This window comes from Camellia sinensis, chromosome 15, assembly GCF_055761805.1.
Source record: "Camellia sinensis isolate YWXY chromosome 15, ASM5576180v1, whole genome shotgun sequence".
Classification (NCBI taxonomy): Eukaryota; Viridiplantae; Streptophyta; class Magnoliopsida; order Ericales; family Theaceae; genus Camellia; species Camellia sinensis.
In genome coordinates, this window is record NC_138975.1 from 130,940,249 (window position 1) to 130,953,290 (window position 13,042).

The 13,042-nt window shown below is 28.7% G+C and overlaps 1 long non-coding RNA gene across 7 annotated transcripts in view; it reads left to right on the top strand.

Annotated features, from left to right (window-relative positions):
- The window catches only part of LOC114309206 (uncharacterized), a 62,713-nt gene that overhangs the window by 5,962 nt on the left and 43,709 nt on the right, over positions 1–13,042 (top strand). For 3 of the 7 annotated variants that reach the window (XR_014357205.1, XR_014357204.1, XR_014357200.1), the window contains exons 1-2: positions 10,049–10,197; positions 11,291–11,374. This is a non-coding gene — a long non-coding RNA (uncharacterized LOC114309206). Of the gene's footprint in view, positions 1–9,939; positions 10,198–11,290; positions 11,539–11,665; positions 11,924–13,042 lie in introns of those variants that run through there. The other 4 variants (XR_014357203.1, XR_014357199.1, XR_014357202.1 and 1 more) reach the window with 4 other exon arrangements.

Below are 13,042 nucleotides of genomic sequence, written 5' to 3' on the forward strand. Positions count from 1 at the left end.
CTAATTTTGAAACTCTAATGATATGACGAGAAAAATAAAAAAACAAAAACAGACGCACATCACGTCACATGTGGATTCCACTCGAACTCTAAAATTAAAACTCTCAATTTCTATTTTAAAAGTAAATGTCAATTTATTTTTGAAATTTTTTAAAATTAGTTTTACCTACCAAATTGCAGGACTCGTCATATTTTAAAACAAGGGAAAATAACAAATCAATGAAATTTTTGAAAAATTATTACAAATTCATGTTAAATTTTACAAACTTAGTATTTAAAATTATGAAGTTTTATATAAATATATAATTATTTTTCTAAGAAGTACACCTGTCTTGTAATTTTCTCTTGAAACAAAGTGAAAGAGACAGACAGAGAATCCCTAACATATAAAATAGATGTACCTGTTTTGGAACTACAATCATAGATTGCATGTTAAATAGTTAAAGATTTCAAAATGGTCATGTTGAAAAGATTCAGCTTTTGTTTGTGATGATTTTTTTAAATTTGATTTTTAATTATTTGGCTATTTTAACTTAAAAAAATTATGTTTGGGATGATGATGGTTTTTTTTTGGACCTGATTTCGGATTGGAGGCTAAAATAGTTAATAAAAACAAAATAAGTTATAATAATAATAAGACAAAATGTTTCATTTAAATTATAATCATTTCATATTTTTTTTTCACAATCATCATATTAACTAAAAAAAAAGTTAACCAACTTTTCAAACACAAAATAGCTAAAAAGCAAAATAGTCAATTTTCCAAACGAGCTTTTGCAATTGATTTAGGGTTCGTTTGGCAAGCAAGATTGGGCTAAAATAGCCACAAAAGACAAAATAGGCTATTTTAGCCACAACAAACAAAACATCACATCCAACCCATAATCATTACACTCTTCTCTCACAAAAAAAGTCAAAAAAGCCAAAAAGCCAAAAAGTTCTTCCCAAACCAAGCTTTTTAGCCCAGGCTAAAATAGCCAAAAAAGTCAAAAAGTCAAAAAGCCAACCCACTTTCCAAACGGAGGCTTAGTAGTTGTGAAAAGATAAAATAAAATAATTATGATTTGGAACTTAATATTTTGTCGTATAAGTTAAAATAACATTTTTTTTTATCTTTGCCTCCGTTTGGGAAGTGGGTTGACTTTTTGACTTTTTTTGGTTATTTTAGTCTGGGTTAAAAAACTTGATTTGGGAAGGGTTTTTTTTGGCCTTTTTGACTTTTTTTGTGAGAGAAGAGTGTAATGATTATGGATTGGATGTTGGATGTGATTTTTATTTTTTGTGGCTAAAATAAAATAGCCAAAAAAATCCACTTTAGTTCTTCCCAAACGGACCCATTAGCTAAATCTTGCATCCCAAACAATTGGGATCGGCCCGTTTGGTATAAATTTTTTTAACTTGATTTTTTTATTTTTTAGATATTTTAGCATGACTAAAAAAAATTTTGTTTGAAATAATTTTTGACTTTTTAAAATTAATTTAATAGTTTAATGATTATGAAAAAATAAAATAATTAATTAAAATAATTATTTTTTATTGATTAATTTAGCCCTAATCCATACGTGTAACGGGTCTAAATTATTTAAATCATAAATCATATTCTAGTGTTCCTCTAAAAGAGTAATGAATTTATATGGGGTTGTTTTGAAAAGTTTATAAAAAATTAATTTTTTAATTTTTTTTTTTGTGATTTTTTAATTTTTTTTTAAAAAATCAAAAAATTAAAAAATTGATTTTTTACTAGCTTGCTAAAACGCTCCGTAATCATTTTCAGAATGTTTAATCATCTTGGGGCCCACTTTGACGAAGTTCCATGAACTGCTCACTGAATTTAAAGGTAAACGTGCTGAACTCTATCATTATGGGTTGTCTATACCTTGAACTCTATTAAAAAAAAATAACACATAAATAAAGAGAGCTCTATATTTGAGAGTTTTAATTTTAAAATTTTAAAGAAAATTTTAATAATGTAATAAAGAATGAAATTTAAATGTGGTATGATGTATGTGTTTATATTTTTATTTATTTATTTATTTTTTTTTACCACATCATTAAAATTCTCTTTAAAAATTTAGAATTAAAGTTCTATATCATTATTATAGAAAAAATGTAACACATGGCAATCTCTAATTCACTTTTAAAATTTGACATCGAACTCAATTTTCATGCACTTTAACCACATCAAATTACAACAATGCTTCCGACTCCTAGTGGGGTGACCTCCAGTGGCACCCCGACTCCTAGTGGGGTGACCTCCAGTGGCACCTAGTGACGTGTCAACCTCTCATTGATGGAAAACAAAAAAAAAAAAAAAAAAAAAAAAAAACAGTTTTTTTGGGCTAATCACAGCCGATCCCATCCCCAGCACCCTCACTGGGGTCCCAAGCATTTTCCCATCAAATTATATCCACCCTTTATCAAAAACTATATGCATCCATCTCAATTCTACCAGGCATTTAACTACAATGAAACAGCCACTTCCACTCTCCCAGTTCCCTTTCCATGGCGACTCCAATCTCCACAGCTACTCGCTATTGTCTCCCTCCCTCCACCTTTTTAATGAAGGAAGTGGGGCGGTAGATAGAGAAATGTAATGAGTAGAAAAAGAGATAAGGGTGACGTTGAACAATGGATTTTTTTTATTTTTTTATAAAGATAGTGTTAAAAGTCACTTTTCAATTTTTAATTTATTTTGAGTCGTATCATTTTTTATATTTTATATAATTTTTTTTTTCAAAAAAAAAATTTAAAAAGATAAAAAAAATTAATTTTTAACTATTTTTTGAGAACACTACTAAAAAAGATTCACTAATACTTTATCAGTTTGAACTTTTGACCTCCCCTTTTATTAAATTCTAAAGTGTGACTACTAAATTGTTAGGAGAAACTAATGTTTGATGTTGAACAAGGGATACGAGTGGAAAAAAAGGGATAGAGGGGATTTTGAAAGTCAGATAATTTTATTTGGTTAAACTAAAAGTTCAAGATTTAATTACACTCTCTTTAAGAAAAGATAGAGTGAGAATATGAAATCCCTTCATTAGTTTAAATGGTTAATTAGGTGAAAAACGGTGAGAAATAACAAGAGATAGTGAGAAAATGATTCTTACTAAATCTCTGTTTTGCTTTTCATAAAAAGTGATAAGATTTGGTGAAAAAGATATTGGGTTTCACGAAAGTTTTTTAAAATATCAAAATTATTTTTATGAAAAAATATAAAGTATTAATATGAAAGGTTATTTTGGTAAAATAAACATTTTCCTTTCTTTTCTCTTATTTTGTTGTGTTTGTTTGGGATTTTTTGAACCAACTTATAGTTTTTAGCTTTTGAAAGGTTATTTTGAACTGTTTAGTTAAATTTATTTCAAACAACTTTTAATTCTAATAACTTATTTTAACTTTAAAAAGTTGATTCTAAGAAGCTGCTCACCCTTTACTTTTGATTGTCAGTTTCTGCTGTGGACATGTTAATTTACGATTATACTCTTAATTTAAAAAAAAAAATATTATTATTATTTTTTATAAGAAATGTAGACAAGTAGTGAATAACAAAAAATAAAAGTTAATTGAAAAAGTTAGTTCACAGCTTGTTTAACAAAAATTACTTAGCAACTTAAATCTATAATCCAACAGTTACACCAAACAGATTAATAATTTCTGATTAAAGTCATAATCTATAATCTATTAAGTTATAATTTATAATCTGTTTTAATAGTTATACCAAACGGGACCTTTTCCCTCTATAGCCTTCGTTAAGCATGTGGGTTTGAGAGATTTTTTGGCTATTTTAATCACGAAAAGATAAAATAAGTTAAACAGTTAATAAGACAAAATGTCACATTTAAATCATAATTATTTTATTTTTTTTCTCACTAAGGTAATAAAAAATTCAAAAAGTCTGTCCCCAACGAGCCTTTTTAACTGCATGCTAAAATAACTAAAAAAAATCAAAAAGTCAATCCACATCCCAAACGAAACTACAAACAAGATAGGTGAAAAATTAAGTTGTCCTCTTTTATTTATCTAAATATAATGATGAAAAACCATAATTATTTTTTTTTTCTCATTTAAATAAAAAATCATAATCATTTCTTTCTTCACATCACTTGACAAGGGATGTTAAATTTTTTTCTCATTCAAATGAGAAATCATAACCGTATGCCACTGCATTCATATTCTTAGTATTATTTGTAAATTTTTTACAGTAATTATATAATTTCGTTTCTATAAAATGTTATATATTAGTCTGAAGAGACAAAACGATCGTTTTGTCCACTAGCTGCAAATCTCGATTGATTGAAGCTGATGTGATGCACAAACAAGGGCAAATAGATGGTAGAAATCTGCCCACGCTGCAATAGAATCAGGACATTTGGGTGGATTTGATTTATTAGGGAAAATTATCATGTTTAAAAATTATTATACATTAATAACAAAAATTATAATTATAATTATTAATATTTATATTCTTTATGATTTTTTTGTAATTTTTTTTAATACCATTACATCCACCAAATATATTTAATCCGAATTCGTTCCAATTAGTCTCTCCTCAAAAAGAGTCTCCTGCCTTTTCCTAAGAACATACTCATTCGAGTTAAACATAAACAAATTCAGTTAATGAATAGTTAATATGTTTTTTTTTTTTTTTGACATCCCCCTTTTAATCACACACCTTTTATTTGATTGTGTATAATAAGGAGACTTATCATTTTTTAAAATTAGGCATAATTACCACCAAAAAAAAAAAAAAAAATCTCAATGTTTGTTCATTGTAACAAAATAAATTCTGAATTTTTTATTTTATCAATTTAAATCTTTAATTTTTGATTTGTTTTTAATTTTAAATCATTTATCTATTTTTATTAAGTAAAACTGACAAAAAAATAATATTTTAGTCATTAGACATTGCATGTATATTTACATTGAGTTTAATAATTAATATATCATTTTTTCATCAATTTTACCTAACAAAAAATAGATATATAATTTAGATAAAAACAACTCAAAAGATTAAGATTTAAAATTGATAAAATTAAAATTAAAATTTATTTTGTTATAAGGGCCATTTTTTATATTTTATAATTACCCTTAAAATTATCAATAATGCTTGAGACCACTAAAAGTGGTGCTCTAAAAGCACCACTAGTGATGTGGGCAGTGGACGGAGCCCACTGCCTGTGTCTTTTTTTTTTTATTTTTTTTATTTAAAGTGCTTGTCAACTCATTAGTGGTGCTTTAGAGCACCACTTTTAGTGGGATGTATCATTACCGTAAAATTATTACACATACCATTCACATATTCGAATCAATTATATTTTATTTGTTATTTTTTTAGCATGAATTTTTTAGAATAATTTTTTTATTAAAGTGGTCTTCATAACTTGTTATCTCTTAAAAAAGACAAAAATGATAGATTTTAACCAATAATTTTTTTTTTATCAATCAGTAAACTTTAAATTAAAACACCAATAATTTTTTTTATCAATCAGTAAACTTTGAATTAAAACACGGCATAATTTTATTTGAGTGTAAAATATAATTTTCCCACCATGTGAGAACTGATATTTGAATTTCAACGAATGACTGAAAAATAATGGAGAAAATACATATCAGTGCGAGTTTAAAAAAATAATTATAAATTAATAAAAAAATAAAATTTTAATTATTAATATTTATAAAACTGATTTCGTATTTTCTCAAAACTAATCACATCAATCTGAAGATAAGGTTAACGATCAGATCACGATGATTGATTATAGAAGATAGAAGTGTTGGTTAGGAAATTTTTAGTGGGTCCCAAAATGGCTGAGGGTTTTTATTTTTTTAAGTATATACATTCCTTAATTTAATTAAAAAAAAATACATTTAATTCTATCAAGGATAATAATTCATCTACCGGGAAGAGCATTCCAGAAGGAAGATCCCAACTTAGAGCACCTCCAATCACATTTTTTTTAAGTTAGTTAAAATATAAAAATAGTATATATATATATATATATATATTTAATTTTTAATCTAGATACTTCAGTTACTCTATATTTTAGCTATCTTATTAGCACAAACTGTTTAAGGAAATATATCTAGTATTAAATTTTTTTTGTTAAAATTACTAATACATTGAAGTGATTAAAATATGATGACGGTAGCTAAAATAATCAACATGTCTCATTTAAAGAGTCTCTTGAAAATATTATTATGTGGACAAGCTACATCATCAAGGGAAAGTCACATCACCAATAAGTTTTCATATACTATAAAGTGATTCCTAAAATTTATTATAATATTTTAGTTAAACTTTAGTATAATAGCTTAAATTATTATATTTAAATATGACTTGTAAAATTTTGTGACAAAAAAATCGACTCCGATTCGTAGCTTGAATTCGAAGGCTCGAATTTGGTTCGAATTCAGAGAAGAAGAAGAAGGAGGAAGGAGGAGAACTGGCGGGGAGGGGGCCATCAAAATCGGGCTGGAGGAGGCGGGGCTGCGACGATCGGAGCTGCTGCGACGATCGGCGGCGGAGGAGGCACAAGAGAGGCCCTTCTCTCCTCTCCTCTCTCTTTCTCCCTCTCTCCTCCTCTTCCCCTCTGTTCTTATCTTGTCTTCAACGAAGAAGAAGAAAAGAAAGAAAGAAAAGGAAGAAAAAGAAAAAGAAAAAAAAAAAAGAATCACAAAACGACGTCGTTTTGCGATTCGAGCCAAAATCGGGCCACTTTTTTCGAGCTACCAGCCATTTTTTCAAAAAAACTTAACTACAAAATTATACTAAACTTTAGAAATTACTTTGTAACATATAAAAATTTATTAGTGAGGTAACTTTGCCTTTATAATGTGGCTTATACATTTAAGGTTTTTTTTTTTTTTTTTGAGGTGCTCTTCTTGGCGAATGAAGTATTATTAGTTTACAACATGATATAATCTTCGTTATTGACATCCTAATTCACCAAGTTTGACTCCTTAAATTGTTTAAAGTATAGTAACTCAATATGATTGGATCACAACTTGAAATATATGGTATTGTAACTCAAAATACATGGTCAAAAATGGTAAAGGAAATGCATGATGGCGCTATAAATTCAGCTTCTTTTATCAGTTTCTTCTGCCGTGTAAGTTAGAAGAATGGGGGAATTATACATTAGTTGTGAAGATAGAAAATATTTATAAAAAAATGAAAAAATTTATAATTTTAATTATTAATATTTATAATATTTATCACTTTTTTGTAAATATTTTTTGTCTTCCCATTGATATGTAATTTCCCTAAAAAAATTCTATGTATGGACAAATTCTGAGTTTGTTTGAAAAGTTAACTATTTTAGTTTACTTTTTGACTATTTTAACATAATTTTAAAAAGTTGTATTTGGAAAGATAATGGGCTCTTTTTATAGTTAATTTGATGATTACAAGAGAAAAAAAACAAAATAATTATAATTTAAATATGACATTTTACCCTAATTAGGGGAACTTACATGTAGGTCCTACTAATTTATTGTTCAATAGGTTCTATGATAATTAATGACATTTTTATTATATACTATTAAAAAAAGTCACTAATGGTTAATTTTCAATGACAGTTTAAAAATTTTATCACAAAAAATGTCACTAATTATAAGTTTTAGCGACAGTTTAAAAAAATCATTACAAAAAAAGGTAACTAATTTTTAACTTTTAGCGACAGTATGAAAAATTCGTCATAGAAAAATGTCACTAATTGTAAATTTTAATGATATTTTAACGATAATTTAAAAAATCGTGGAAAGAAGTCATTAATTATCATTTTTTAGCGAAATATGTAAAAAATCGTCACAAAAAATTATATGTAGCGACGATTGTATTATAATTTATTTTTACTAGAACTTGATGAAAATTAAGTCTAATTATTAGAAGTTATTAGTAATTTGTCTTATTAAATAAATTATTACAACATATTTTGTTTTTATGGGCTATTGAGCTGAAAACCTTCAAACACCTTTGATCAGCTTTCTTCTGGGCTGCTCAGCCTACTTGAAGTCCAAAAGCATGGTCTCTCTCTCTCTCACACACACAAAGTGGGACAGATTCAGGATTCCAACTTTGGAGAAAAAGACAAATAACTTTTAATCAAAGAAAAGTATTGTTGAAATTTAAAATTTTATTTCTGTCAATACAAAAAATATATGTATATATATAAGTAATCTTAAGCCATACAAAAAATACAGCAAATAACATGGTAGCAAACAAAAGGGATCATTAGTTGATAAAATTCGATTTACAAACTATTTAAAAAAAAAATTGTTATGTAAATAATTTGGGGTGTGAACTTTCATAATTTTGAGGGTAGTAACTACTAAAATTTTGGAGATACAAAGTATACTAATTTGAAATTATATTACTAATTACTAGTATAGTATATAGAGTTTTTAAATATTTTGGTAGTGAGCTGAAATCTTGAAAATATTTTTTTGTAGCCAACCAAGTCGTGTCATAAAGTCCCATGAGAAGAATCTTTGAAACTAGTCTGTTATAACCTCAATTTCACTAGCTTTGATCCTCAATCTCTCACGTATTTGATATTCCTTCAAGAACCCAGTTATTCTACAACAATACTACAACAATAATCTATATGGTACATTTTCTTAAATTTCAGTGTATAGATCAATACTGAAAAAAAATCAAATTGATTTGATAATTGTATTTATATAATTTTATCGTCTTGTGATCTTAGCTATGAAGTCAGTCTTTTTAAGTGATGAGAATAACTAGAAGTAATTATAAAGAATAAGTTTAATCGGTATTTTAGATTCTAATAAGATCATAATTGTTACTTCTAATAAGATCATACCTTTTAATTACACCAAAGTACCAATGCACTTTTAAATTTCAGTGTATAGATCAATACTGAAAAAAAAAATCAAATTGATTTGATAATTGTATTTGTATAATTTTATCGTCCTGTGATCTTAGCTATGAAGTCGGTCTTTTTAAGTGATGAGAATAAGTAAAAGTAATTATAAAGTATAAGTTCAATCGTTTGTAACGCCCCACTACTTGCTGGCCCAAATAACTTGTGAGTTGACCAACAATACCCAAAAGCTTAAGTCCAAGTTATTTAGTAGCAAGGTAGTGGTGCTATGGTGCTATATATGCCCAAGATCACCCATGCAAACTTCCGATGTGGGACAGGGTGTTACAAACTCCTCCACTTATAAATCCTCGCGTCCTCGCGAGGGTCTATAATCAATCAGAATACCACGACAAGCTCGTGGCCAGCCCAGAATAAGTGGCCCACATGGTTGTGTGCATGGGTCCGCTCTGATAACTTCCGATGTGGGACAGGGTGTTACTTTTACGTGCTAATAAGATCATACTTTTTAATTACACCAAAGTACCAATGCACTTAGGCCTTCATATTTTGATAATTTCTTTTACTTCTACTTATTTACAATATGCAGAGTCCATATATATGTTAAGCTATTTATCATTTTATGGATGTTTCAAATTTTGTCATAAAGCATTGTTGTGAAGCTACAACTCAAAATGGAGTAAACTTGATGTAGGAGCATTGAGTTACATTTGTGTCATTTATGATAATCAGCAACTCTGAGAATTTTTTTATTTTATTTTTATTATTGGTAAAAAAAAAATATTTATTGATGTAATGGGGAAGGATAAAAGCGTAGTGCAATATTGCATCATTTATGATAATCAGCAATGCCAATAAATTTTAAATAAAATTATTGACGTAATGAGGAACGATACAAGCATAGTACAATACAAGTACATCAATAAAGTTGTTAGAAAAAATTATTTTTATGCATGATTTGTGATTATCTTGATCCAAAATCAAGGAGAGTCTCATGCGTAGTCTTTACGGGTCCCCTAATCAAGTTGGGTTGGGTTATTGAAAACTGATCGGGTTTGACCCTATTTGAGTATTTTATTTGTTGGACAAAATTTGTTTTAAGTTGTTTACCTTTTTGTTCCATGATTTGCTGTTGGACAAAATAGTTCTATAAACCAATCATTGACTCTGCTATAAATACCATCCCTCTATTCCCTTCATTTCATCAGTTTCCCGGTCACTCATATGATTCATAGTCTTTTTTTACGAAGAGAATGCAACATTATTTGGGTTTGCCGCCAAACGCATATTGTAGTGTTTCATCTATGTAATTTAGATCATTATCTTTTGCAAGGCAGACGTTCAAGAAATTCGTAAGCACCATTGCTAGAGAGACGAATTATGTCCTAAAACATAGTATTTAATACTAGCCTTGACCAATCTCTGGGTTCTATTATTTTACAGTTTTTGTGTTATTGTGTTTCTGTTTAGTATAAGAAGTTTTGTTTTCTATTTCCTTTTATTCTAATAGTATTGTTTCTATTTTGTTACAATACTGTTTTTGGGTTTCTGCTTCATACTTGACTGTTACAATTCTGATTCTGTTTTCACAAATAGGGCTTTCACTGATGAAAATAAAAATAAAACAATCAAAACACACAAATTACTGTTTTTCTAAATCATTTATTCAAAGAAGGGTATTTGATTTAAGTGTGATTCATGAGCAAGTTTTGGAATTTAACAGTAAATCCATCAATGTCCACGACTGCAATAAAAAGTTAACTAAAGGGTAGATGTAATATGGGATGTTTTGGGTGTGTGAAATTATATTTTCAATTACATGAATAAACTATATAGCCTCTCCGCTTGCGGGTAAAGCTGCCTATATCAACTCTTTTCCAGACCCTGCTTGAGCGAAAGTTTCGTGCACTAGTACATCCTTTTTATATGAATAAATTCTTCTTTTGCAGAAAACCCCCTCCTTTCCTTTACCTGTAGCTTATATATAGGCATTAAGCAGGCTAATGATTTTGCTAGCAACCATTTAGACTATTTGGGGGTACTTTGGGTTTGTCTGTTAGTTTATCATTTGTTAGTATTTTGGTTTTTCAATGCTTAAGTTGTAATTGTGTTTGCCTTGTTGGTTGGTGACTTACCAACTTTGGATTGTATTAGCATATGATTGGGCATGATATTTTGGTATTAACATAGATGCGATCGTTTAGTTATGTTGTGATACTCTTTATCACTTTTTATTGATGATAATCATATGCATTGTTCTTTGATTATTATTAATAAAGTTTTTTTTTATTTTTTTTTTATTTTTTTTTTAAGCAACAAAATAACAATTTCGTTCTATTACGTGCTAAGAAAAATATTTTCTAATAACTATTCATATTGAAGTGTATCACCACTTTGTCCGAGAGAAATGAGAAATGGAAGGTGACACTGTGCAACTTTTTGCAGAAGAATTTGGCAACAAAGGCAAGGGGACGGTCATAAATCATAAATCAAAGCATTGGCCGAAAAGCGGAATTACAGCACTCCCAAGTAAGTATTTTTTATCGGAATTAAAATATTTTCAACATGGCTTTGTTTCTATTTTCAAAACAACTCTCTTTTGGTATGTATGGATTCACATTATTAAATTTTGCGGGTGTGACAATTAAGACACGCTATTTCATAAATTATTTCCCCTTTCATTTCTGATTTTATTTTTGTTTCTTGTTATTGCTTCTGAGTATTCCTTTTATGTTCTCTCATTGGTCTCATTAATTTTTTAGATTTGTTCCTTGATAGAATTCCTTGTGTTCATGTTTCACTCTCGTAATCACCTGACAGACCAAAATACAAATGGACATGAGTGCTTGTGAGCTAAAGTCTGCATTGGGCTATCTCCTTGTAGGCTTGTTTAAATTTAGATAAGTTCGAGCTTTACTTGAACAATACTCGCATTTTCTCTGTTAAACAATGACATTAATTTCTTCTCTCTTCTTCTTTTTGTTTTTGTTTTTTTTTTGTTTTTTTCACAATATGTATTTAGTTACAATCTCACTAAAATTAAGATAAATAAGCGGATAGCTATCCCGTTGAGAAAAATCCTTTATCCTCTTAGAAGTGCATATTGTGTAAGTCATTATACTATAATAGTCCATGAGATCGATGATAAAATTTAAGTGCAGTCATGTTGTATGGTACAAAATGTCGGATATATTTTATACAATTTTTAAAAATTAGACCTCTCCCTGTGTAAATTGACAACTACTTGTTAGGTGCATGAACATTAAACATTCGAGTTGAGTCATGTACTATGTTGCTTTACTAACATTAGCCTTTCATAATGTTGGCCTCATTCTAATTATCCTATAGATATGACTTTTTTTGTGTGGTCCTCCATTAAAGGAGTTAGAGGTGGTTGAGCCCGCAAACTGAAAGGGACAAGGACTGACCCTAAGGGTTGTCCGAAGTGGTTGGTGGGTATATTCTCCGTACAATTACTCATGATTTAATTCTTAAAGTTAGTCTGAGAAAAAATAATTTTTCATGAATTCTTTAATCTCGGCGTGCATAAATGACCTGCCTTTCTTTGATCGAATTTGAAAAAAAATTAATCGAGATGGGTGTAAGCAGATTTAAACACTCCCTGACGGTTGAACCCAAAAGAAAAGAAAAGAAAAGATAAGGATTAGTACTTTGAATTGGGTGCATGAACATTGAACATAGCGCACATATAGTACATACCTGTTGATTGCAATTATATTTGTTTGCACTATGTCACACTCAACCCTAGAAAAAGAGTGCCCTTCCATCTGCACTAGATAATGAAATGAAAATGAACCACATGACAAGACTGTACCATTGTTTGATTTATTGAGTGGTCTTTCAGTACCCTAATGGGTGTTTCATGTTTCCCACTTCTCACCAAAAACTTGGAGCAATCATTAAAGACAAATGTAACAGTTTTATTATGGCATCCATTGGTAATCTGCCATTATTGGAGCTTCCCTAATCTCTCACCGTGTGCAGATACCCGGAGCTTCCCTAATCTCTCTCTCTCTCTCTCTCTCTCTCTCTGCAGATACCTTTCAATCTTTTTATTTGCTTTCTCTTTTAGCTGTCTTTCATGTTACTGTGTGTCTCTGACATTATGTTTGGATTAAGTAATTTAGAAAAAAAAAAAATAGAGTGATATGTATTTTTCTTGTTAGTTTAAATAAT